This window comes from Panthera leo, chromosome D3 (genome assembly GCF_018350215.1).
Source record: "Panthera leo isolate Ple1 chromosome D3, P.leo_Ple1_pat1.1, whole genome shotgun sequence".
Taxonomy (NCBI): Eukaryota; Metazoa; Chordata; class Mammalia; order Carnivora; family Felidae; genus Panthera; species Panthera leo.
The window spans coordinates 22,243,907-22,268,091 of NC_056690.1; the positions used below are offsets into that span (position 1 = coordinate 22,243,907).

At 42.3% G+C, this 24,185-nt stretch overlaps 1 protein-coding gene across 5 annotated transcripts in view; it reads right to left on the reverse strand.

Moving 5' to 3' along the window:
* The window catches only part of OSBP2 (oxysterol binding protein 2), a 191,678-nt gene that overhangs the window by 118,748 nt on the left and 48,745 nt on the right, over positions 1 to 24,185 (reverse strand). Inside the window, exon 1 of one of the 5 annotated variants that reach the window (XM_042910206.1) lies at positions 6 to 131. The exons of the other annotated variants lie outside the window; for them this stretch is intronic. The gene's annotated coding sequence lies outside the window, so the exon portion shown is untranslated. Of the gene's footprint in view, positions 1 to 5; positions 132 to 24,185 lie in introns of those variants that run through there. 5 annotated transcript variants of the gene reach the window in all.

Below are 24,185 nucleotides of genomic sequence, written 5' to 3' on the forward strand. Positions count from 1 at the left end.
CCTACCTTTTAGAGGATTTTCATTTTGGAGCAATTGGATGGCAGACTGCCCAGATACTCTTTAGGGTCAACCCCTAGGGCCAGCAGCCACCCATACCCCCCTCACCCCCTTGCTCAAATGCCAGCCTTGGTTGCTCTACAGGCAGAATCTGGGATGCCTGGGATAATTCCAAGCACTGGGCTGTGATGTCAGAATAGGGCTATGACATCAGTGTGTAGATAGGCCAGTCTGGGGAAGCTGGGTACAAGAGAGGGAGCCCCTGAGGGGCTGGACTAGCCCCCTAGAAGTAAGGGCAAGGGAGAGAGGTGGCTGGCTCTGTGGTCACTTATTGTTTCTCTCAGAGCCACACTGGGAGGCAGACCTGCAGATCTTCTAAAAATGATTCACAAGTACTGAGAGGTAAATTGCAAGCATGCTTGCCCATGCTTCCTTAGATAGCAACTTAGGAGCAGAGAAAGTGAACAACCATCCTCTAGCTCCCCCCTGCGTCAAGTGAAAAAATACTCTCTATTTTCTGACTGGGAGGTTCAACTTTGGACCCCACCCAGGGAGTCAGGAGCACAGCTCCCAAATGGGTTGAATATCATGGTCTCCCAGGATATAGTTAAATGCAGAGACATAAAATGCAAGACAATCCTTACATTTGAATTCCAGATACACAATAAATAAATTTTAGTATATGCCCCAACTATTGCACAGGACATACTTATATTAAAACATTATTTGTGAGGCATCTGGGTGGCTTAGTCGGTTAAGCATCCGACTTCGGCTCAGGTCATGATCTTGCAGTTTGTGGGCTCAAGCCCCACATCGGGCTCTGTGCTGACAGCTCAGAGCCTGGAGTCTGCTTTAGATTCTGTGTCTCCCTCTCTCTCTCTCTCTCTCTCTCTGACCCTCCCCTGCTCACATTCTCTTTCTCAAAAATAAACAAACATTTTTTTTTTTTTTTTCAACGTTTTTTTTTTTTTTTTTTTTTTTATTTTATTTTTGGGACAGAGAGAGACAGAGCATGAACGGGGGAGGGGCAGAGAGAGAGGGAGACACAGAATAGGAAACAGGCTCCAGGCTCTGAGCCATCAGCCCAGAGCCTGACGCGGGGCTCGAACTCACGGACCGCAAGATCGTGACCTGGCTGAAGTCGGACGCTTAACCGACTGCGCCACCCAGGCGCCCCTAAACAAACATTTTTTAAAAACACCATTATTTGCTGTGTATCTGAAGTTCAGATTAAACTAGGTGATCTGTATTTTATCTGCTAAATTTGGCACTCCTACCTAAGGAGATTTTTTTTTTTAATGCAGGTACCCTCCCCCCACCCTGCTCAGGACTGTTCTCATTCATTCAGATTTATCAGGGCAGGGAGGCCTGGGAACCTGTATTCTTTTAAAGCTGCCAAGATGGCTATTATCAGTAACTACAGCTAATTGTTCTTGGGCATTTGCCAAGCCAAGTGCTAAGTTCTTTCCATGCATTACCTAATAAGTTAGTCCTCACAGCACCTCTAAGGGGTGGTTCTATTATTAAGTCCATTTGACAAAGGAGAGAATGAGGCAAAAGACAGCAAGCAACTTGCCTAAGGTCACACAGCTGGTAAGTAAGGTAGGTAGCCATGGTTTGAGCCCAGGGAGGCTGGCTCCCAGGGACTTAGAAATCTTTGAACTGGAAGGACCCTGGGAGGCACATAATAGAAGCCTCCAGTGAACTGACAAATGGGGAATCTGAGGCTCTGGGAAGCCCATATTCATATTAACCGCTAACTACTGTGTACACGGGGCTAAGCCAAGTTGCAGAGAGCAAGCATCTGGCCCCAGCAGGAGGCTGGCTCAGGGAAAGTTTCCAGAATGGTCTCTCCTTGAAGAAGAAGCAGATTTAAAGGGAAGCAAGGTGTGGGAAAAGGGCTGGGTGCTAGGGAAAAGGGTTTTGCAGGTAAGAGGTTCAGCATGCCTGGCAACAAGCAGTGTGCTGATGAAGAGAGGGGAAGCTGGGCAGGTCTGGAGGGCAGGGGAGAGCCAAAGAAGGAACACGAATCAAAATTGCATTTTGTTTCAAATTAGCCTGCAGCAAATTTTACTTTTTCGTCATACAGTTTTATGCATTTTAACACATGTGTAGATTCATTAAAACACCTCCACAACTAGGACATAGAGTAGTTCCATCACCCTCAAAACACTCCCTCATCCTGTAACTTTGTATCACACCCTCCCTCCACCCCTCACCATGGCAATCACGGATCTGTCCTTCATCTCTACAGTTTTTACCTTTTCCAGAATGTTATATAAATGGAGTCATACAACTTTTTGAGAATGGCTTCTTTCACTTGGCATAATGCCTTTGAGATTCATCCAAGTTGTTGCATGTCTGGGTAACTCATTCATTGTTATTGCTGAGTGGTACTCCATTATGTTGTGGACCTGAGTTTGTTCAGTCATTTACCCATTGAAAGACATTTGGGTAGTTTCCTGTACTTTGCCATTAAAACCAATGCTGTTCTGTATGCAGGCTGTTGAGTGAACCTAAGTTTCCATTTCTCTAGGATAAATATGCAGGGGTGTGACTGCTGGGTCATATGGTAATTGCATGTTTAGCATTGTAAGAAACTGCCAAACTATTTTCCAGGGTAGCTGTACCATCCAATATTCCCACCAGCAATGTATACGACAGATCCTTGCCAGCATTTGGTATCATCACTATTTTTTATTTTAGCTCATGTAATAAGTATGCAGTCATATATTATAATGATCTTAATTTGCATTTCTCTAATAGCTAATGATAATAATCACCTTTTCATGTATTTATTTGTCAACTTTATCTTCTCTTCAGTGAAATATCCGTTCATTTTTTTTTCCCATTTATAGTTAGATTGTCTTTTTATTGTTGACTTTTTAGATTTCTTTATATATTCTAGATACTAGTCCTCTGTTGGACAAGTAGTTTGCAAATATTTTCTCCCAGTCTGTACTTTGTCTTTCTATCCTTTTGATAGGGTCTTCTGCAATGCAAAAGTTTTCCAATTTGAATTCCAATTTATTAAGGTTTTCTTTTATGGAGTGTGCTTCTCATGTCTTAGACACGATCTCATCTCTGAGAACTCTTCATCTATCCCTACATCCCAAAGATATCCTATGTCGTTGAAAGTTTTATAGTTTTACATTTAAAACTATGCTCCATTTTGGATTAATTTCTGTATACTATATGGTGCTTCGGTTGAGGTTCATTTTTTTTGCCTATGGATGTCCAGTGACTCCAGCATAATTTGTTGAGAAGACTATTTTGCCTGCATGAAATTTCTTTAGTATCTCTGTCAAAAAATCAGTTTGGTGTATTTGTGTTTATTTCTGCTTTTTTTAAATTCTGTTAGTTTGTCTATAGGTCTCTGTTTCTCCACCAACATCATATTGTCTTGATCGTTCTAGCTATATAGTAAAGTCTTAGCATCGGGTAAAGAGATTTCTTCCAGTTTATTTTAATTCAAAATGTTTTTTGATTTTTTAATGTTTATTTATTTTTTTAACTTGTTTTATTTTTTATTTTTTAAAATTTACATCCAAATTAGTTAGCATATAGTGCAACGATGATTTCAGGAGTAGATTCCTTAGTGTCCCTTACCCAGTTAGCCCATCCCCCCTCCCACAACCCCTCCCGTAACCCTCAGTTTGTTCTCCATATTTATGAGTCTCTTCTGTTTTGCCCCCCCCCATTTTTATATTATTTGTTTCCCTTCCCTTATGTTCATCTGTTTTGTCTCTTAAAGTCCTCATATGAGTGAAGTCATATGATTTTTGTCTTTCTCTAATTTCAGTTAGCATTTATACCCTCCAATTCCATCCACATAGTTGCAAATGGCATGATTTCATTCTTTTTGATTGCCAAGTAATACTCCATTGTGTGTATATATAGCACATCTTCTTTATCCATTCATCCATCGATGGACATTTGGGCTTTTTCCATACTTTGGCTATTGTTGCTAGGGCTGCTATAAACATGGGGGTGCATGTGTCCCTTCGAAACAGCACACCTGTATCCCTTGGATAAATGCCTAGTAGTGCAATTGCTGGGTTGTAGGGTAGCTCTATTTTTAGTTTTTTGAAGAACATCCATACTGTTTTCCAGAGTGGCTGCACCAGCTTGCATTCCCACCAACAATGCAAAAGAGATCCTCCTTCTCTGCATCCTCACCAACATCTGTTGTTGCATGAGTTGATAACATTAGCCATTCTGACAGGTGTAAGGTAATATCTCATTGTGGTTTTGATTTGTATTTCCCTGATGATGAGTGATGTTGACCATTTTTTCATGTGTTGGTTGGCCATCTGGATGTCTTCTTTGGAGATTTTTTTCAAAATGGTTTTAGCTGCTCTAGTTCCTTTGTGTTTCCATATAAAATTTAGAGTAAGTTAAAAAAATATCTTGCTAGGATTTTGATAGAAATTGTTTTAAACACATAGATCAATTTAGGGAAAACTCACATCTTTACTATGTTGAGTCTCCCAGTCCATGGATATGGTATGTCTTTCCATTTCTTCAGATATTTGATTTCTTTTCATAAGCATTTTGTAATTTTTAGCAAACAGATCCTGTACAAGTTTTGTTAGATTTATACTTAAGTATTTCATTCTGAGGAAATAATAAGTGGTATGGTGTTGGTTTTTTTAAGTTTAAGAGAGAGAGAGACAGACAGACAGAACGAGCAGGAGAGGGGCAGAGAGAGAGGGAAAGAGAGAATCCCAAGCAGGCTCTTCACTGTCAGCTTGCAGCCGGACTCAGGGCCTGAACTCATGAACCATGAGATCATGACCTGAGCTGAAACCAAGAATCAGACAGTTAACCGACTGAGCCACCCAGGTGCCCCAATGGTATTGTGTTTTAAATTTCTGTTCCCATATGTTCTTTGCCAATATATAGGTATATGATTGATTTTTGTTTTTTGATCTTATATCCTACAACTTTCTTGAACTCACTTATTAGTTCTATGCACTTTGGGGAGTTATTTAGGTTTTTACTGTTGAGTTTTAAAATTCTTAACATAGTTTGGATACAAGTCTTATATTGAATATATGATTTGCTAGTCTATAGCTTAACTTTTTTGGTCTCTTTGCAGTGTCTTTTGCAGAGTAAAAGTCTTACATTCTTGATATATATCAACATATCAATTTTTTTCTTTTATGAATTATGCTTTTGATGTCATGTTTAAGAGATCATATTTAAGAACTTATTGCTTAATCTTAAGTCACAAAAGTTTTCTCCTATGTTTTCTTCTAAAAGTGTTATAGTTTTGTGTTTTATATTTTGAGTTAACCTTTATATGAGTAAGGCTTAGATCAAGATACTTTTTTAACATATAAATGTCTAATTGTTCCAACATTACTTGTTGAAAAGATTATCCTTTCTCAGTTGAATACTGCTTTTGTAACTTTGTCAAAATCCTACTGCCCTTATTTGTGTAGGTCCACTTTTGGACTATTCTGTTCCATTAATATACGTGTCTCTTTGCCAACACAACACTATCTTCATTACAGTTCTTTATAGTAAGTCTTAAAATTGGGAAATTAATCCAACCTTATCCTTTTCAAAATTGTTTTAGATTCTCTAGTTCATTTGTCTTCCCATATAAATTTATAATAATCTTGTCTACAATGAAAAAAAATCTTGCTGGGATTTTTATTGGAATGGCATTAAATCTATTGATCAATTTGGGGAGGACTGACATCTTTGTCAGTCTGTTGAATCTTCTGATCCATGAGCATTGTATGTCTCTCCATTTATTTTGGTCTTTTATCTGCATTTTATAGTTTTTGGTACACAGACACTATATGTTTTGCAATATTTATACCTAAGTATTTCATGGGGGCACATTATAAATTTTAAAAATTTGGTTTCCAAAGGCTCACTGCTAGTACACAGAAATATATTGGGGCACCTCGGTGGCTCAGTCGGTTGAGTGTCCCAACTTTGTCTCAGGTCATGATCTCATGGTTTGTGGGTTCGAGCCCTATATTAGGCTCTGTGTTGACAGCTCAGAGACTGGAGCCTGCTTTGGATTCTGTGTGTCTCTCTCTCCCCATCCCTGCTCACACTCTGCCTCTCTCTCAAAAATAAATAAAACATTTAAAAAATTAAAAAAAAAGAAATACAATTGACCTTTGTGTATTGATCCTGTATTCCATAGCTTTGCTAAACTCACTTATTCTAAGAGTATTTTTGTAGATTTCTTAGGATCTTCTATATAGCTATCTTGTCATTTGCAAATAGGGGTAAGTTTTTGTTTCTTCCTTTCTAATCTGAATGTCTTTGATTTTTTTTTCTTGCTTTATTATACTGGCTAGGACTTCTAGTATGAAGATGAATATGAGTTATGAGGATAGACATCCCTGCCTTGTTAATGATCCTAGGAGTCTTTCACCATTAAGTACAATGTAGGTTTTTTAAAGTTGCTCTTAATCAGGTGGAAGAATTCCTTCACTTGGAGCAATTCCCAGTTTGCTGAATGTTTTTACCATGAATGATACTGAATTTTTTCAAGTGCTTTTTCTGAATCAATAGACATGATCATGTAGTCTTTATTCGGACCATTAAGATGGTGATTACATCGATTGATTTTCAAATACTGAATCCATATTGCACAGCTAGTATGAATCCCACTCAATCATTGTGTATTATTCTACTTATATATTGCTATATTCAAATTACTAATAGTTTGTTGAGGACTTTATCATCTGTGTTCATGAGAAATATTGGTCTGAGGTTTCCTTGTACTATCTTTGTCCAGTTTGATATCAGGGTAATGTTGTCCTCATAAAATGAGGACAGATTAATGCAAATGGTGTTATTCCTTTTTCAAATGTTTGATAGAACTCGCCAATGAAATCACCTGGGCCTGAAGATCTCTTTTTTTTTTCCTCAATGTTTATTTATTTTTGAGAGACAGAGAGAGACAGAGCATGATCGGGAAGGGGCAGAGGGGAGAGGAATACACAGAATCCGAAGCAGGCTCCAGATTCTGAGCTTTCAGAACAGAGCCTGATGCGGGGCTCAAACTCATGAACTGCGAGATCATGACCTGAGCTGAAGTCAGACACTTAACCAACTGAGCCACACAGGTGCCCCTTGATTTCTTTTTTTTTTTCTTTTAAGCTTTTAAACTATGAATGCAATTTTTTTAATACTTAAAGGATTATTCAGATTATGTACTTGATCTTGGGTACATTCTGGAGTTTATGATTTTTGAAGAACCAGTTTATTTCATCTAAGTTGTCAGAATTGTGGGCAGAGTTACTTGTAGTATTCCTTTATTATTCTGTTATGTCTGCTAATTGCTTCTTTCATTCCCAATGTTGATACTTTGATATTTTCATTTTAGTAGGCAATTGACCTAGTTGGGTTCAAACCATAAGTTCTAATCAAACTCCTCCTGGTGATGGTTTCATTGTCAATTCCCCTTTCCATACCTTTGTAGTGCAGTGAATCGCTCCCTCATATATGCCAGCCAGTGGCCACTGGGACCTTGGTATTCACGTGGGTTTTAGGTCAGTTCTCAAAGTATGCAATTTAGGATCTGAATCATGCATGTGCAGCTTGGATGTGAACCTAGAAGTTCATAAACAACTTTATGGGGTCACTTTACCAAGCTCCTCTCTGTAATATCTTGGTGTTTCCCAGTTCCCAAGGGCTCTCTCTTTCTGTCCTCTGGCCCACAACTGGGGCTTAATTTACTTATCTCCCCTGCCCATTTCCCATAACTGCACCCACATCTGGGGCCAAGTGGATGGGAGGAGAAAGAGAAGACTGCAACAGGTCCTCACTCACCCTCTTGGGACCATAGCCCTTTCTACTGGAGAGGAGAGTTCTCCTCAGAGCTTGAGGGGCCTGCAGCTCCTGCTGCCACCATCACTGCCAGGAGAACTTTCCTGTTACTTGGGTCTGAACAAGAGGGCTTGTCCTGGAGCTCTCTCTGTCTGCTTACTCAGCGGTCTCCCCTGAGTCCAGACTGGAAAATACTGGAAGGAAAAAAGTTATAAATTCACCACCTGTTCAGTGTTAATTCAAATTATGGTCTTCTCCAATCTGCTTGTGGCTATTTAATATCTAGGGTGCTTAAACAGCTCCCCCACGCATTCTGTCCAGGTTTTCTAGCTGCACAAAGTGAAGTATTCTCATTTCATCCTACTCAGAACTGGAATTGGGCTGAACTGAATTTTAGAAGACTTACTCTGGCTGTTGGAGTCTCTCGAATCCACAGTCTGGGAACCCAGGTGGCCGAACCAAGGTAGAGGCCATACAGGTGAAGGACAGCAGGCAGATACAAAACTGTTCAGGGCTGGTGCTCACAGGATCTCATGACAGCTGAATTTGAGAGGTGAAGGAGGGCAGGAGTAAACAGGACACTCAGGTTTACTACTTGGCCAACTTCCAGATCTGGAAGATAACCTAAGACTACGATGAGGGCAGTTTCAAGGCAGTGGGCAGTGGGTCAGGTGGGGCAGTGGGAAGAAGCCAGGAGAGGAGTTGAGGCTACAGGAGAGAAAGAACAGCGGTGTAACCAGGTCCCTTTGGAGTCACACAGGGGTGCATGCAGGGAGGTTGCTAAGTCTGACGGCAGAGAGCTGAGGTGGTCCGGAAGGTGGGCTTTTTGGTTCTATGGAATGAGAAGGAGGCAAGGTCTTTTTCTGGAGTGTAGTGAGGATATGTAGAGTGGCAAGGACTTCCAAGAGTCACTAGAAGATAGGGAAGGAGGCTGTCAGGGGAACCCCTAGAAGGGCTGGCACTAATAAAGGCCCAGGAGAAGCCCTGGGTCTGAGGATGTGCTATCTATATGGTTGGGAGGGATTGACCCTAAAGCTTGACTGTGTGGCATGTGTACCTTGGCTCAGCAAAGGGGCCCTACTAATGCTGCCTGAAGGCAGAATGTGCAGTACTGAAGGGTCATCACCAAAAGAGCAACAGCCTCACTGCTGTCAACTGAACAGCTACCACACTCAAGCTGCTGAGCTGAGCAGTTTGTGATATGATTTAATTTATTCCTCTTGACAACTGTAAGTGGTCTTTATCAATAGACATGCTTTGAGGGTAAGGAAGCAGAGTCACAAAGTGGTCAAGCAACACTGCCAAAGTGACCCAGCTAGCAAGTGGCACAGCCAGGATTCAAGCCCAGGGTTATCCATTCCTGGGCTGCCACATGGTTAGGCAGAGGGTACGTGGGTGTGACAGAAGCTAGACAACCAGGTGAGGGAGGAAGACCCTTCCAAGGAGGAACTGAGAGATAGATACTGGGCCAGGCTAAGCAAGGGAGAAAAAAGGAAGAAGGCAGCTGCAGGAGGAGGAGGAGCCAGGGTCTAGAAGGGAACTGGGAGGGTAGCTACTATGGCAACCAGAAAAGGGCCAGCCTCTGACTTCAAATTACTGAGCCAGAGCCCCAGGGTCCAGAGGTAGTTGTGTTGGGGAGGCGGAAATCTGAAGATGAAAGAGTGTGCCAATCAGAGGGCAAGGCCCAGGAGCTTGAGGACAAGCTCCACATCCAAGCTCCGTGTTGGACCTGAGGGCTGAGATGGTGGAAAGCAATCCCAGCAGGGGCACCAAGATGCCAGGATTTGGATGAATGACGGCCTTGGGGAGGTGAATGCTGGAGATGGGCATGACCCTGGTCCTAGTCCCCAGCCCCTCTCAGACCTAGGGGGCTGCCTAGATGTAAGTTCATTTTCCTGATTGTGTTCTTCTCCCTGGAGGTACCACATCTGATGAACCCACAGGGACCTTTTTAAAAAGATGAGTGATTGAGGGGCGAATGGGTGGCTCAGTCGGTTAAACGTCTGACTTCGGCTTAGGTCATGATCTCACGGTTTGTGAGTTCGAGCCCCATAACAGGCTCTGTGCTGACAGCTCGCAGCTCGCAGCTTGGAGCCTGGAGCTTGCTCCCTATTCTGTGTCTCCTTCTCTCTCTGCCCCTCCCCCACTTGTGCTCTGTCTCTATCAAAAATAAATAAATGTAAAAAAAAATAAAAAAATAAAAAGATGAGTGATGGAGCAAAGGCGCATGTGCAAGCCAGCCCTAGCAGGCCCAGCACAACCTCAGAAGATCCAGCCACTAGATGGCAGCTGTAAACATCAGATAAAGCCTTCCATAGTCAAAGGATACCTGCATTTAGAAGCTACTAAAAGAGCAGATCATCCAGTCCTGGGGTTGCCTGATTCCACATCAGAATATCAAGAAGACTCCATGCCCTTCCTTACACAGATTCTTCTAGCAACACACAAGAAAAGGCTTGTGAATCTGAGATGAAGGAAAGACTCTCCTGAAACACTGGTGAGCTCTGCTCTTTCTGGTGACATGGGGCTCTGCCCATCTCCAGCCCGGCCAGAAGGTCCCCTGATCAGCTGCCCAGGACATCACCTGAGGCCCCAGCCACCAGCCTCCTAGAGCTCCATGTGCTCACTCTTCCCAGGCTCCCCTCATCTGGCATGCTGCCTGAGGCGGGAAGCCTGACCATTCACTAGCTGCAGCCTATGCAGGCGTAGATGTTGTCTTGAGCATTCCATGGCAACTGGGCAGAGGCCCACAGGAGTACACAAGCAGGATGATCCCAGATTGGGGTTTGGCAGGTGGATATGCTGAAAGGTCAAGAGGCCAACAAGGGCCTGGCAAGGAAGGGGCTTCATGGGAGACCCATGGGAAAGGCTGCACAGCGGGAAGGGTGGGTGGACAGAAGAAGGCAGGGGGGTCAAAGGACAAGGGTCTTCGGGAGCTTGAAGACAGATGTGGGGACGATCAGTAATGGGGACAGCAAGATATGGTCAGCAATGACAAAACAATGGAAGACTTGTGAGGGGTAGGGGGAAAGGGGACAGTCCTAAGAGATGGCCAAAGATGATGCTAGAACTTGCAACCTTCAGTGAAGTTGCAGGAGATAAGGGTGAGCAGCAGGAGCCCTGCATGCAGAGCAGCTCCACGTAAAAGAGTCAGGCACTTCTGGGGCAGGCCACCACCTGACACAGGCTTCCCTGAAGCTGAAAAAGAGCCTCCAAGAAAGAACAAAGGACAGGGGGAGGGGAGCAGGGTATGTCACAGGGTGCGGTGTAAGTGAGGGGCACAGAGAGAAGGCTAGGGAGGGAAGAGCCCTCCAGCACAAAGGAGAAACAGAGGACAGTGGCTGAGGATAGCAGGGACAGGTGGGTTCATTTCTTCCTAAGAAGCAGTAAGGACAATAAATAAGGAAAAGAGAACTCCATTTAAAACAAGCCAATAAGTTTTGTTGGTTGTTTCCTTTGCTGTGCAGAAGCTTTTTATCTTTATAAGGTCCCAGTAGTTCATTTTTGCTTTTAATTCCCTTGCCTTTGGGGACGTGTCAAGTAAGAAATTGCTACAGCTGAGGTCAGAGAGGTCTTTTCCTGCTTTCTCCTCTAGGGTTTTGATGGTTTCCTATCTCATCTTCAGGTCCTTTATCCATTTTGAGTTTATTTTTGTGAATGGTGTGAGAAAGTGGTCTAGTTTCAATCTTCTGCATGTTGCTGTCCAGTTCTCCCAGCACCATTTGTTAAAGAGACTGTCTTTTTTCCATTGGATATTCTTTCCTGCTTTGTCAAAGATTAGTTGGCCATATGTTTGTGGGTCTAGTTCTGGGGTTTCTATTCTATTCCATTGGTCTATGTGTCTGTTTTTGTGCCAATACCATGCTGTCTTGATGATTACAGCTTTGTAGTAGAGGCTAAAGTCTGGGATTGTGATACCTCCTGCTTTGGTCTTCTTCTTCAAAATTACTTTGGCTATTCAGGGCCTTTTGTGGTTCCATATGAATTTTAGGATTGCTTGTTCTAGTTTCGAGAAGAATGCTGGTGCAATTTTGATTGGGATTGCATTGAATGTGTAGATAGCTTTGGAAGCGTCTGCACAGCAAAGGAAACAACCAACAAAACTAAAAGGCAACCAATGGAATGGGAAAAGATATTTGCAAATGACATATCAAACAAAGGGTTAGTATCCAAAATCTATAAAGAGCTCACCAAACTCCACACCCGAAAAACAAATAAGCCAGTAAAGAAATGGGCAGAAAACATGAATAGACACTTCTCTAAAGAAGACATCCGGATGGCCAACAGGCACATGAAAAGATGCTCAACGTCGCTCCTCATCAGGGAAATACAAATCAAAATCACACTCAGATATCACCTCACGCCAGTCAGAGTGGCCAAAATGAACAAATCAGGAGACTATAGATGCTGGAGAGGATGTGGAGAAACGGGAACCCTCCTGCACTGTTGGTGGGAATGCAAACTGGTGCAGCCGCTCTGGAAAACAGTGTGGAGGTTCCTCAAAAAGTTAAAAATAGACCTACCCTATGACCCAGCAATAGCACTGCTAGGAATTTACCCAAGGGATACGGAAGTTACTGATGCATAGGGGCACTTGTACCCCAATGTTTATAGCAGTACTCTCAACAATAGCCAAATTATGGAAAGAGCCTAAATGTCCATCAACTGATGAATGGATAAAGAAATTGTGGTTTATATACACAATGGAGTACTACATGGCAATGAGAAAGAATGAAATATGGCCCTTTGTAGCAATGTGTATGGAACTGGAGAGTGTGATGCTAAGTGAAATAAGTCATACAGAGAAAGACAGATACCATATGGTTTCACTCTTATGCGGATCTTGAGAAACTTAACAGAAACCCATGGGGGAGGGGAAGAAAAAAAAAAAAGAGGTTAGAGTGGGAGAGAGCCAAAGCATAAGAGACTCTTAAAAACTGAGAACAAACTGAGGGTTGATGGGGGGTGGGAGGGAGGGGAGGGTGGGTGATGGGTATTGAGGAGGGCACCTTTTGGGATGAGCACTGGGTGTTGTATGGAAACCAATTTGACAATAAATTTCATATGTTGACTAAATAGATAGATAGATAAATAAATAAATAAATAAATAAATAAAACAAGCCAATAAAAACAAGGTAGTTGCCTGGGCGCCTGGGTGGCTTATTCAGTTAAGCATCTGACTCTTGATCTTGGCTTAGTTCATGATCTCGCAGTTTGTGGGATCGAGCCCTGCACCAGCATAGATGCTGCTTAGGATTCTCTCTCTGCCCCTCTCCCTCTCTCTGCCCCTCTCCCTCTTGTGCTCTCTCTCTCAAAATAAATAAATAAACTTAAAAATAATTTTTTAAAAACCAAGGTAGTTGCCAAAATGAGCACTGCCCTCGACAGAGATTTTGCAAGGCATGGACATGGAGGACTGTAACAGCATCTCTGGGTCCTGTGGATGAGATGCCACAGTAGCTGCATGCCACCAGGGCAGGCAATCCCAGCCCTAGCAAGAACTGGTCCTGTAGGGTCTTGGCCTTCTGACCTCATCCCTTGAGGCATTTTTAGAAGTTACAGTCAGCCTTGGGGCCCGGCTGCCTATAGCACAGCAGGCCAAAGGGACCAGGTATAGCAGCCAGAAGGCCAGGACCCAATGGGAAAGCAAAGGCTGGAGAGAAGTGAACCATGTGGCCTGGAGTCAGCGAGGGGCAGGGCTCAGAGTACACCATCAGGGTGGACCCCACATCCATGCCTGCTGTTGCTCTCAGTTCAAGTGTCCTCCTGACGGTGGCCCTGTTCTGTAATCCTTCCTTCCACTGTTCCCTTGTGAAAGGCTCCTCAACCTGCCCCATCTGATAGGGGTGCTCAGCTTGCCTCTCTCATCCCATATCCTCTGTCCCCTCCTTTGGGAGTACTGGCCTAGGCTGGGCTGCCACTTAATCCAATGCCAGCTCCCTTTTCCCACAATGGGTTCTGGGGCATGTATCCCTGTGTCCTTGGCCTCCTTCTCACTCTGCCTTCAGGCATAGCTCATCTCAACCTCCAATGGGTCAGGGACACCATGGCTGCCTACTCTCAACCCCAGTCAGAGAGCTCCTCCAAGGCTGGGTCCAAGCCTGTGCCTGCTCATCTCTGACTTCCCCACACATGGCCCAGCCCCCAGTGTAAGAGCCTTCACTAAGCAAAAAGGAAGAAATCTAACATTGATTGGAGAAAAGACCATTGGATTTTAGGGCATTTGACAGGACATGATGCTTCAGTGCTTCCAAATCCTTATGATAATTTGAAACATGTGTAAGTAATTTGCAGGCAAATAGGACCTTGCCCAGGAAAAGCCCAATGATAGCTGTTAGCCAAACCCTTTTTCAAAGGGGTCCAAATAACTGAAGTATTCAAATCTTCTGATGCAAGGTCCCTGGGCAAAAAGTTCATTCTGCTGTATGGGGGATTCTGCCACTGACCAAAGGTGCTCAGGCCTCCTGGGACGGGCACGTGGCTTCTGTGCTCTGGCTGCTGAACCAGTCAGTCCTCCCGGCTAAACTCTCCCTTCAGGAGCCCTGTGCACACAGCCAGATGGAGGCCCTAGCCCCAGATATTCCCAAGCCCACCCCTACCAGACTGTTCTCAAACCTCCCCTTGGTGACTGCCAGGCTGAGGGACGATGCAGCCCAAATGCATGCCGTGTCCCCAGCCACAGAGAACCCCCACAGTCCCTGAACACATCCTCTCCTCTGCTCCAGACATTCCCACTGCCTGGATAGTCTTCCTTCTTCCCTTCTCTCCTCACCTCCATCTCCATATTTCAAGCTCTTCTCTGTCCCTCAAAACCCAGCTCAGGTCTCAGCTCCTACAAGTAACCTTCCCTGACTTTGTTCCCCTCTCCCACCCATCCCAGTGGTGACAGCCTCCTACCTTACACTGTGCTAACTCACCTGCAAATTACTCTAACCTCCATGGGAACTGTCACGCCTCGTTCATAAAGTTTGAGTTCATGTAGGACTGTGCCATTTGAATGACATCCATTCCCTCTGAAATGTTAATATACAAGAGCACATACTGTGCAGAGGTCTATTAGGGGTTATTTTTTATATAATAAAAATTATTGTGGCCTGGAAATAGGTGGTTCCCTCCTTTTGCCCATTTTAATCTTTTTTTTTTTTTTTTTTTTTTTTTTTTAAGTAGGCTCCATGCCCAGCATGGGGCTTGAACTTACAACTCTGAAATTGAGAGGTGCGTGCTCTACTGACTGAACCAGCCAGGTGCCCCCAACTTTTGCTCATTTTAGACAACTGGCAGGTTAAAGCCAGAAATATAAAACTGGAAGAATATTCCAATATACCAATATACTCAAGAATACAATATTCCAATATACTCAAGAATATTTACAAAGATAGCAAATAAAAATATAGATTAATATTTTAAAAAACTGGAAGAGCTCAAAAGGCCAAGTTTCAGGTGCCCAAGAGATCAGTTACTTCTACAGAGAGCAGGGGAAGATATGCACAGCTGAGGGGTGGGCTCCAGGAGTGTGTCCAGGTCCTGGGCTCTGCAGAAGGTCCACAGCTAGGGCAGGGCTGGCAGGGGAAGGGCCACTGTCACAGCACCCAGACTCCTGACTGACACAGACACTCCTTTAGGAGGTGCAGGCATACCCCCAAGGTGATCATGACTCGTCCCTCTGCATCCACCAGTGACATGTCCCCACCCAGAGGGGAGGGCAGCTGCCTTCTCAGAGATGCAGCCCCCTGGGGCTGCTGTGCCACATTTCATGCTGTTGGAGGTAGGTCATTTTAAGACAGTGAAAGAATATTTTTCCCCTTCCCTTTTCAAACACCCTAGGGTGCTTGACCTTCTGCGGTTGATTCTGTCATATCACTTACTACCAGCTGTGGGCAGGATGATTTATGAGTGCTGGGGCACACTCCCCAACAACAGTGCTGGGATGAGTGGAATTACTAGCACCCATAGCAGTACACACCTCCCATGTGTTATCACATAATCCTCCTGGCAACTGAGCAGGAGTGCCGAAGATGAGGAATCTGGAACTCAGAAATATTCACTGGTTTGACCAAGGCCCCAGGGCTGGATGGGAGCTCACAGAAAAGCCTTGCCAACCACCCATTTTATAGATAGAGTGAGGTCCCAAGGGACACAGTGACTTGCCCAAGGTCAGATCTGACCCTCCTTGACTCAGCACCCTGTCCATAGTACCACAGAACATTCTACCAAATTTGGAAAGTGAATGGCAAAAGAAACACAAAGTAGCCCAGAAAGACAACCTTGGAGTCATGAAGTACCCTTGGGACCCCCAGCCCCAGCCCAGCTCTGTGCTGGAACCTCCCATCATGTCCCCTACCAACACTTTCCCTTTTGTAGTCCACTGATTTGTTTCCCAGACTAAGCAGAAATCAGTCTCACCCCTTTTTCCACTGGTTCTGCTTATGTCTTCCAGTGCCACAAAAACAAAAGCAAAAACAGAAACACAGGTCTGCATCCTTGTTCACATTCTCTGACCCTTCAAAATTTCAATATGAGTAGGCTCTACCTGGCCTTCCCTTCTCCAGATTAAACGTCATCAGTTCCTTCATCTGTTCTAGTGGTGACAGGTATAGAGAAACCACAACACCCCAATCCTCCTCTCCAAGGACGATTCTAGCATGGACAACGGTGTCCTGGCTGCTCTGCACACTGGCCCCACAACAGATCCTCCAATGCCAAGCCCAGTGGTGGGCCCTGAGGTCACCATGGAAACAAGATACACAGGATCTCTCTGCCCTGGAGGAACTAAGGTTTTATGAAAAGGATGGATAATAAGTAAATAAACAAGTCAGTCAACTAATAATGAAAAATTGCAGTGGAGAAAATAACAAGGATTCTGTCATGAAGCTGTCCTAAGAAGGGAACAACTTAAAACACTCTTAAGTGTTATTAAGCTGAGACCTGAAGGATGAAAGCCAGGCAGGCCAAGAGTAGGAGCAGGAGTGTTCTAGGCAGAGAAGGCCAACGAGTACAAAGGTCCTGAGGCAGGAGCTGAGTATAGTGAGGAGGGAGACAGGCGGGGAAGGAGGCCATAGACTGTCATACAGCATAAGGAGCTCAGATTTTACCCTAAGAGCACTGACAAGCCACCTGAGATTACTGTGTGTGTGTGTGGTAAAATATACATAACATTTAACATTTTAAACATTTTACGTATATAATTCAGTGATATTTAGTACATTCACAATGTTGTGCAACCATCACAACATTTTCACTACCCAAAAAGAAATCCTGTACCCACTAAGCAGACACTTCTCAACCTCTTTCCCCAGTTCCTGGCAACCACTACTCTGCTTTCTGTCTCTCTGGACTTGCCTATTGTGGACATTTCATGTGAACAGAATCATAAAACATATGGCCTTCTGTATCTGTCTTCTTAACGTGTGTTCAAGGTTCATCCATGTCATAGCATGCATTAGTACTTCATCCCTTTTCCTTGCTCAGTAATATTCCACTGAATGGACATAGCACACTTATTCATTCATTCATCTGATGATGGACATTTGGGCTATATTCACCTTTTGGCTCTTGTGGATAGTGATGCTATTAACATTCATGTACAAGTTTTTGTTTGAAAACATGTTTTCAGTTCTTTTTTGCTTGAAAACGTGTTTTCAGTTCTTTCAGTGTTCAGTTCTTTCCACTGAATGGAGTGGAAGTGCTAGGATCATAGAGGTAATTATGCTTAACTCAGTGAGAAAGCACTAGAACATTTTCCATAGTAGCTGCACTATTTTACATTCCTACTGGCAATGTATGAGGGTTCCTATCTTCCATATCCCTGTCAATGCTTACTTTCCATTGTTTTGTTGCTGGGTTTTTGTTTTTGTTTTGATAATAGCCATCCTAATAGGTGTGAAGTGGTATTTCCTGATTCAGATTTTCATTTTCTTAATGACTAACAATGTTGATTATCTTTTCATGTGTTTATTGGCCATTTGTGTCTTCTTTGAGGAAATGTCTATTCAAGTACTCTGCCCACTAATATTCTGGATACATGTCTTGCAAATATTCTCTCCCATTCTGTGAGTTGTCTTTTCCCTTTCTTAATAAATGTCCTTAGATGCACAAAAGTTTTAAATTTTGATAAAGTGTAATTTATGTATTTTTTTTTTGTCTTTGGCTGCCTGTGCTTTTGGTGTTATATCTAAACAACCACTGCCAAACCCAAGGTCATGAAAATTTACTCCTTTTTCTTCCTTCGGGTATTATGGTTTTGGCCCTTATATTTAGGTCTTTGATGCATTTGAGTTAAGTCTTTGTATATGGAGTGAGGTAGGAGTCTAACTTCATTCTTTTACATGTGGACATCCAGCCATCTCAGCACCTTTGTTGAAGAGACTATCCTTTCTCCATTGAATGACCTTGGTACCCTTGCTGAAAATCCATTGATCATAGATGTATAGTTTATTTCTAGACTCTTAATTTTATTTCATTCATCTGTATGTCTGTCCTTAGGTCAGTACCATACTGTTTTGATTTATAGTAAACTAGCTTTATAGTAAGTTTTGAAATTGAAAAGAGTTCTCTTAACTTTGTCTTCCTTTCCAAGATTGTTTTGGCTACTTTGGGTTCCCTGGAATGTTTTTTTCTACCTCTAAGAAAAAAGGTCATTGTAATTTTGATATGGATTATACTGAATCTATACATTGCTTTGGGTTGTATTGTTGTCTTAGTAATATTAAGTCTTCCAATCCATGAACACAGATGTCTTTCCATTTATTTAGGTTTTCATTAATTTCTTTCAGTAATTTTTTTAATTTAAAAATTTTTTAAGTTTTCAGTGAAATTTCATATCCTTGGTTAAATTTACTCTTCAGAATTTATTTGTGATGATACTTAAAGGAAATTGTTTTCTTAATCTCTTTTTTTTGGATTGTTCATTGTGGGTATATAGAAATGTAAGTGATATTTGTTGATCTTGTGCCCTGCAGCTTTGCTGAATTTGTTTATTAGCTCTCATAGGGTTTTTCTGTGGATTCTTTGGCATTTTCTATATGTAGAATTGTATCATCTATGTGCCAATAGAAAGTTTTACTTCTTCCTTTCCAATTTTTCCTTTTGTTTCCTTTTCTTGTCTAGAACTTCAAGTACAATGTTAAATAGTCATGGTGAAAATGGGGATCCTTGTCTTGTTCCTGATCTTAGGGGAAAACTTCAGTTTTTTACCATTGAATATGATGCCAGCTGTGGGTTTTTCATAAATGGCCTTCATCATATTTGATGTTTTTATCAAGAAAGGGTGTTAGATTTTGTCAAATCCTTTTTCTGCATCAATTGAGATGATCACATAAGTGAGGATTTTTTCCTTCAATCAGTGAAGTATACTATATTGATTGGTTTCTTATGTTGAACTGCCCTTGTAACTCCTGGGATAAATCCCACATGGTCATGGTGTATAATCCTTTTGATATGCTGTTGGATTTTGTTTGCCAGTATTGTGTTGAGGAGTTGAGGGGTTGAGATGTTGAATCTATATTCATAAGGGATAATGGTCTATAGTTTTCCTTTCTTGTGATGCCTTTGTTTGGCTTTGGTATAGGGGCAGACTCACAGAATAAGTTAGAAAGTGTTTCCCTCCCCTTAATTTTTTTGGAAGAGTTTGAGAAAGACTGGTATTAATTCTTCTTTAAGTGTTTAGTAGTGGGGCGCCTGGGTGGCTCAGTCAGTTAAGCATCTGACTTCGGCTCAGGTCATGATCTCACGGTCCGTGGGTTCGAGCCCCGCATCGGGCTCTGTGCTGACAGCTTAGAGCCTGGAGCCTGCTTCCGATTCTGTGTCTCCCTCTCTCTGACCCTCCCCTGTTCATGCTCTGTCTCTCTCTGTCTCAAAAATAAATAAATGTTTAAAAAAAATTTTTAAAAAATGTTTAGTAGAATTCATCAGTGAAACCATCTAGTCCTGGGCTTTTCTTTGTTGGGAGACTTTTGAGGACTGATTCAATCTCTTATTACAGAACTGCTAAGATTTTCTATTTCTTCTTTAGTTGGTTTAGTAACTTGTGTGTTTCTAGGAATTTGTCCATTTCATCTATGTAGTCTAATTTATTGGTGTACAATTGTTCATAGTATTGTTTTATAATCCCTTTTATTTCTGTAATGTCAGCAGTAATGTCCTCACTTTCATTTCTGATTTTAGTAATTTGAGTCTTCTCTCTTTTTTTCCTAGTCAGTCTAGTGGAAGGTTTGCCAACTTTGTTGATCACCTTAAAGAAGCAACTTTTAGTTTCATTGATTTTTTTTATTATTTTTCTATTCTCTATTTCATTTATCTCAACTCTGATATTTGTTGTTTCCTTCCTTCTACTAGTTTTGGGTTTAGTTTGGTCTTCCTTAAAATGTAAGATGTAAAGCTTGATTACTGATTTGAGATTTTCTGTCTTTTTTAATGTATATTTTATAGCTATAAATTTCCCTCTGAGCACTGCTTTTGCTGTATCCCATAAATTATGGTATTTTGTGTTTTCATTTTCATGCTTCTCAAAGTGTTTTTTTAATTTCCCTTGTGATTTCATTTTTGAATCAAGGGTTGTTCAAGAGTGTGTTATTTAATATCTACATATTTTTTAATTTTCTTCTGTAATTGATTTCTAGTTTCATTTCACTGTGGTTAGAAAAGATACTTTGTATGATTTCAATCTTCTTAAACTTATTGAGACTTGTTTTGTGGCCTAACATTTAGTGTATCATGGAGAACTTTCTACATGCACTTGAGAAGAGTATGTGTGTCCCACTGTTGTTGGGTGAGTGTTCTGTATATGTTTGTTAAGTCTAGTTGGTTTATAGCACTCAAGAGGTATAAGTAATGCAGTGATATGATCAGATTCCCACTTTTTAACATGTCATTTTGCCTGCTGTTTGGGGAACTGACTGAAAGCAGGAAGACAGTGAGGAGGTTTTCAGACATTCAGGTAAGAGGGGATGGTGCCTGGACTGGGGTTGTGAGAGGTGGCAGAAAAGCTAGAGAGTAGGCTTCCTGATGGATGAGAGATAGTCCATAGCCTAGGAAGGGACAGATAGGCCTTGGGATGACCTGAAGGGGGTCCATCTGGAGCACCATCTATGCCCTTGACCCAGCTGGTAGCTATGAGCCAGAGTCAAGGAGAACCACACTAGGCTGTCTTCCCTTATTTGGGGTTACCTGAATCTGACCCCATGTGAAAAGTTGCAAACCACAACTCTTTAACATCAGCCTGAGAACTGTGGGAGAAAGATATTGCCTTGCAGAGATGCCACCACAAGAACTCTTTTTCAAGAAATAATCAGGTAACCCCAACCTTTTTATAAAAGCACAGTACCTTTTTGAAGTCTTCACCTTCACATGCGTTAGTTCATTTATGTTTCAAAACACCAAAAGGAGAGGAATCCTACCATTTCTCATTAACACAGAGCAAGTGCTACCTTGAATTGTACCTGAATGTTTGCCCTATGTTCCTACCCAGGAGGCTAACCCCTTGAGAACACAAGACATGTGCTATGTCTCCAGCCCCTGACCATGCCTAAGGGGTATGAAACGAAGGAAGGTGAGCCTGAGGCAACTCCCTCAGGGGTCTCAACCCTCTTAGAGGAAGTCCAGGCTTAGAAATTACTAGCACTTCCCAGCTGAGTTAACAAGTACTTCCACCCCAGGTGCAGAAGAAACTCTGTCCATTGGCTGTCCCAGGAAAATTGTTCCAGAATGATGAATCCAATAACTACTACCTGCTACGTTATTTTCAGAAGGTTCCTAGAATATGATTCAATTATTTTTTTCTTTTTTTTTTTAATACGAAGTTTATTCATCAAATTGGTTTCCATACAACACCCAGTGCTCATCCCAACAGGTGCCCTCCTCAATACCCATCACCCACTTTCCTCTCCCTCCCACCCCCCATCAACCCTCAGTTTATTCTGTTTTTAAGAGTCTCTTATGGTTTGCCTCCCTCCCTCTGTAAATTTTCCCTCCTTCCCCTCCCCCATGGTCTTCCGTTAAGTTTCTCAGGATCCACATAAGAGTGAAAACATATGGTATCTGTCTTTCTCTGTATGACTTATTTCACTTAGCATTAGAACTCTCCAGTTCCACCCACGTTGCTACAAAAGGCCATATTTCATTCTTTCTCATTGCCAAGTAGTATTCCATTGTATATATAAACCACAACTTCTTCATCCATTCATCAGTTGATGGACATTTAGGCTCTTTCCATAATTTGGCTATTGTTGAAAGTGCTGCTATAAACATTGGGGTACAAGTGCCCCTATGCATCAGCACTCTTGTATCCCTTGGGTAAATTCCTAGAAGTGCTATTGCTGGATCATAGGGTAGGTCTATTTTTAATTTTTTGAGGAACCTCCACACTGTTTTCCAGAGCGGCTGCACCAGTTTGCATTCCCACCAACAGTGCAAGAGAGTTCCCATTTCTCCACATCCTCTCCGGCATCTATAGTCTCCTGATTTGTTCATTTTAGCCACTCTGACTGACATGAGGTGATATCTCAGTGTGGTTTTCATTTGTATTTCCCTGATGAGGAGTGACATTGAGCATCTTTTCATTTGCCTGTTGGCCATCTGGATGTCTTCTTTAGAGAAGTGTCTATTCATGTCTTCTGCCCATTTCTTCACTAGATTATTTTTTTTTTCAGGTGTGGAGTTTGGTGAGTTCTTTATAGATTTTGGAAACTAGCCCTTTGTCCAATATGTCATTTGCATATATCTTTTCCCATTCCATCAGTTGCCTTTTAGTTTTGCTCATTGTTTCCTTTGCAGTGCAGAAGCTTTTTATCTTCATGAGGTCCCAATAGTTCATTTTTGCTTTTAATTTCCTTGCCTTTGGAGATGTGTCAAGTAAGAAATTGCTGTGGCTGAAGTCAGAGAGGTTTTTTCCTGCTTTCTCCTCTATGGTTTTGATGGTTTCCTGTCTCACATTCAGGTCCTTCATCCATTTTGAGTTTATTTTTGTGAATGGTGTAAGAAAGTGGTCTAGTTTCATTCCTCTGCATGTTGCTGTCCAGTTATCCCAGCACCATTTGTTAAAGAGACTGTCTTTTTTTCCATTGGATATTCTTTCCTGCTTTGTCAAAGATTAGTTGGCCATACTTTTGTGGGTCCAGTTCTGGAGTCTCTATTCTATTCCATTGGTCTATCTGTCTGTTTTTGTGCCAATGCCATGCTGTCTTGATGATTACAGCTTTGTAGTAGAGGCTAAAGTCTGGGATTGTGATGCCTCCTGCTTTGGTCTTCTTCTTCAATATCACTTTGGCTATTTGGGGTCTTTTGTGGTTCCGTACAAATTTTAGGATTGCTTGTTCTAGCTTCAAGAAGAATGCTGGTGCAATTTTGATTGGGATTGCATTGAATATGTAGATTGCTTTGGGTAGTGTTGACATTTTAACAATATTTATTCTTCCAATCCATGAGCACGGAATGTTTTTCCATTTCTTCGTATCTTCTTCAATTTCCTTCATAAGCTTTCTATAGTTTTCAGCATACAGATCCTTTACATCTTGGGTTAGATTTATTCCTAGGTATTTTATGATTCTTGGTGCAGTTGTGAATGGGATCAGTTTCTTTATTTGTCTTTCTGCTGCTTCATTATTACTGTATAAGAATGCAACTGATTTCTGTACATTAATTTTGTATCCTGCGACTTTGCTGAATTTATGAAACAATCATTTTAATTATTTCATTTTATTTTACTCATGAGAAGCTAGAAAGAGGAAACTCATTCTTCCATGACCATCAGTGCTCCTACACTTAGCCAATGGGTGTCTTGAGCCATGTCATCCACACCACCAGCCACACCACCCACCATGTCATCCACCACAGTGGCTTTCCATAGACCTCCAAACAGAAAGCACAGGTCCTACTGGGGGTCCCAGCACAGCCCATGCCTGAAATGGCTCCAAAACCCTCCTTCACTGAGAAATGGAGTGGTATCTTGGGGATCCTGTGTCAAATTCAGCATCACTGTTGACACACCAGAGTCACATGAGTGATGATCCCAAGGAAAAATCACCGGGGGTAAGGGGGAATCCATGCTCCAAATATGTGAGACCAAAAGAGAAGGTCAGAATGATATTAAACGACCACCAATGTGCACTGAGAAGCTAGTGCTGGGGGAGACCCCAATACAATAGACCAGGTATGGGGCATGGTGACTGACATTACCAGTCCCTCTCATCCTGTTTTGTGCTAGAGGTCCTTCCATAGGACTCAATGTCTCCCCAACCAGCCTGTAAGATAATCCTGGAGCGGAGAGGCTGTGATTTGTTCTCACATGGAGCCCTGCCTTCCTAAAAGAACCCCACATAGGTCTGAGAAAACACATGCCATTTTGCTTTAACTTCAGAAGAGTTACAGCTTCCCAATATCTCCTCCCCGAG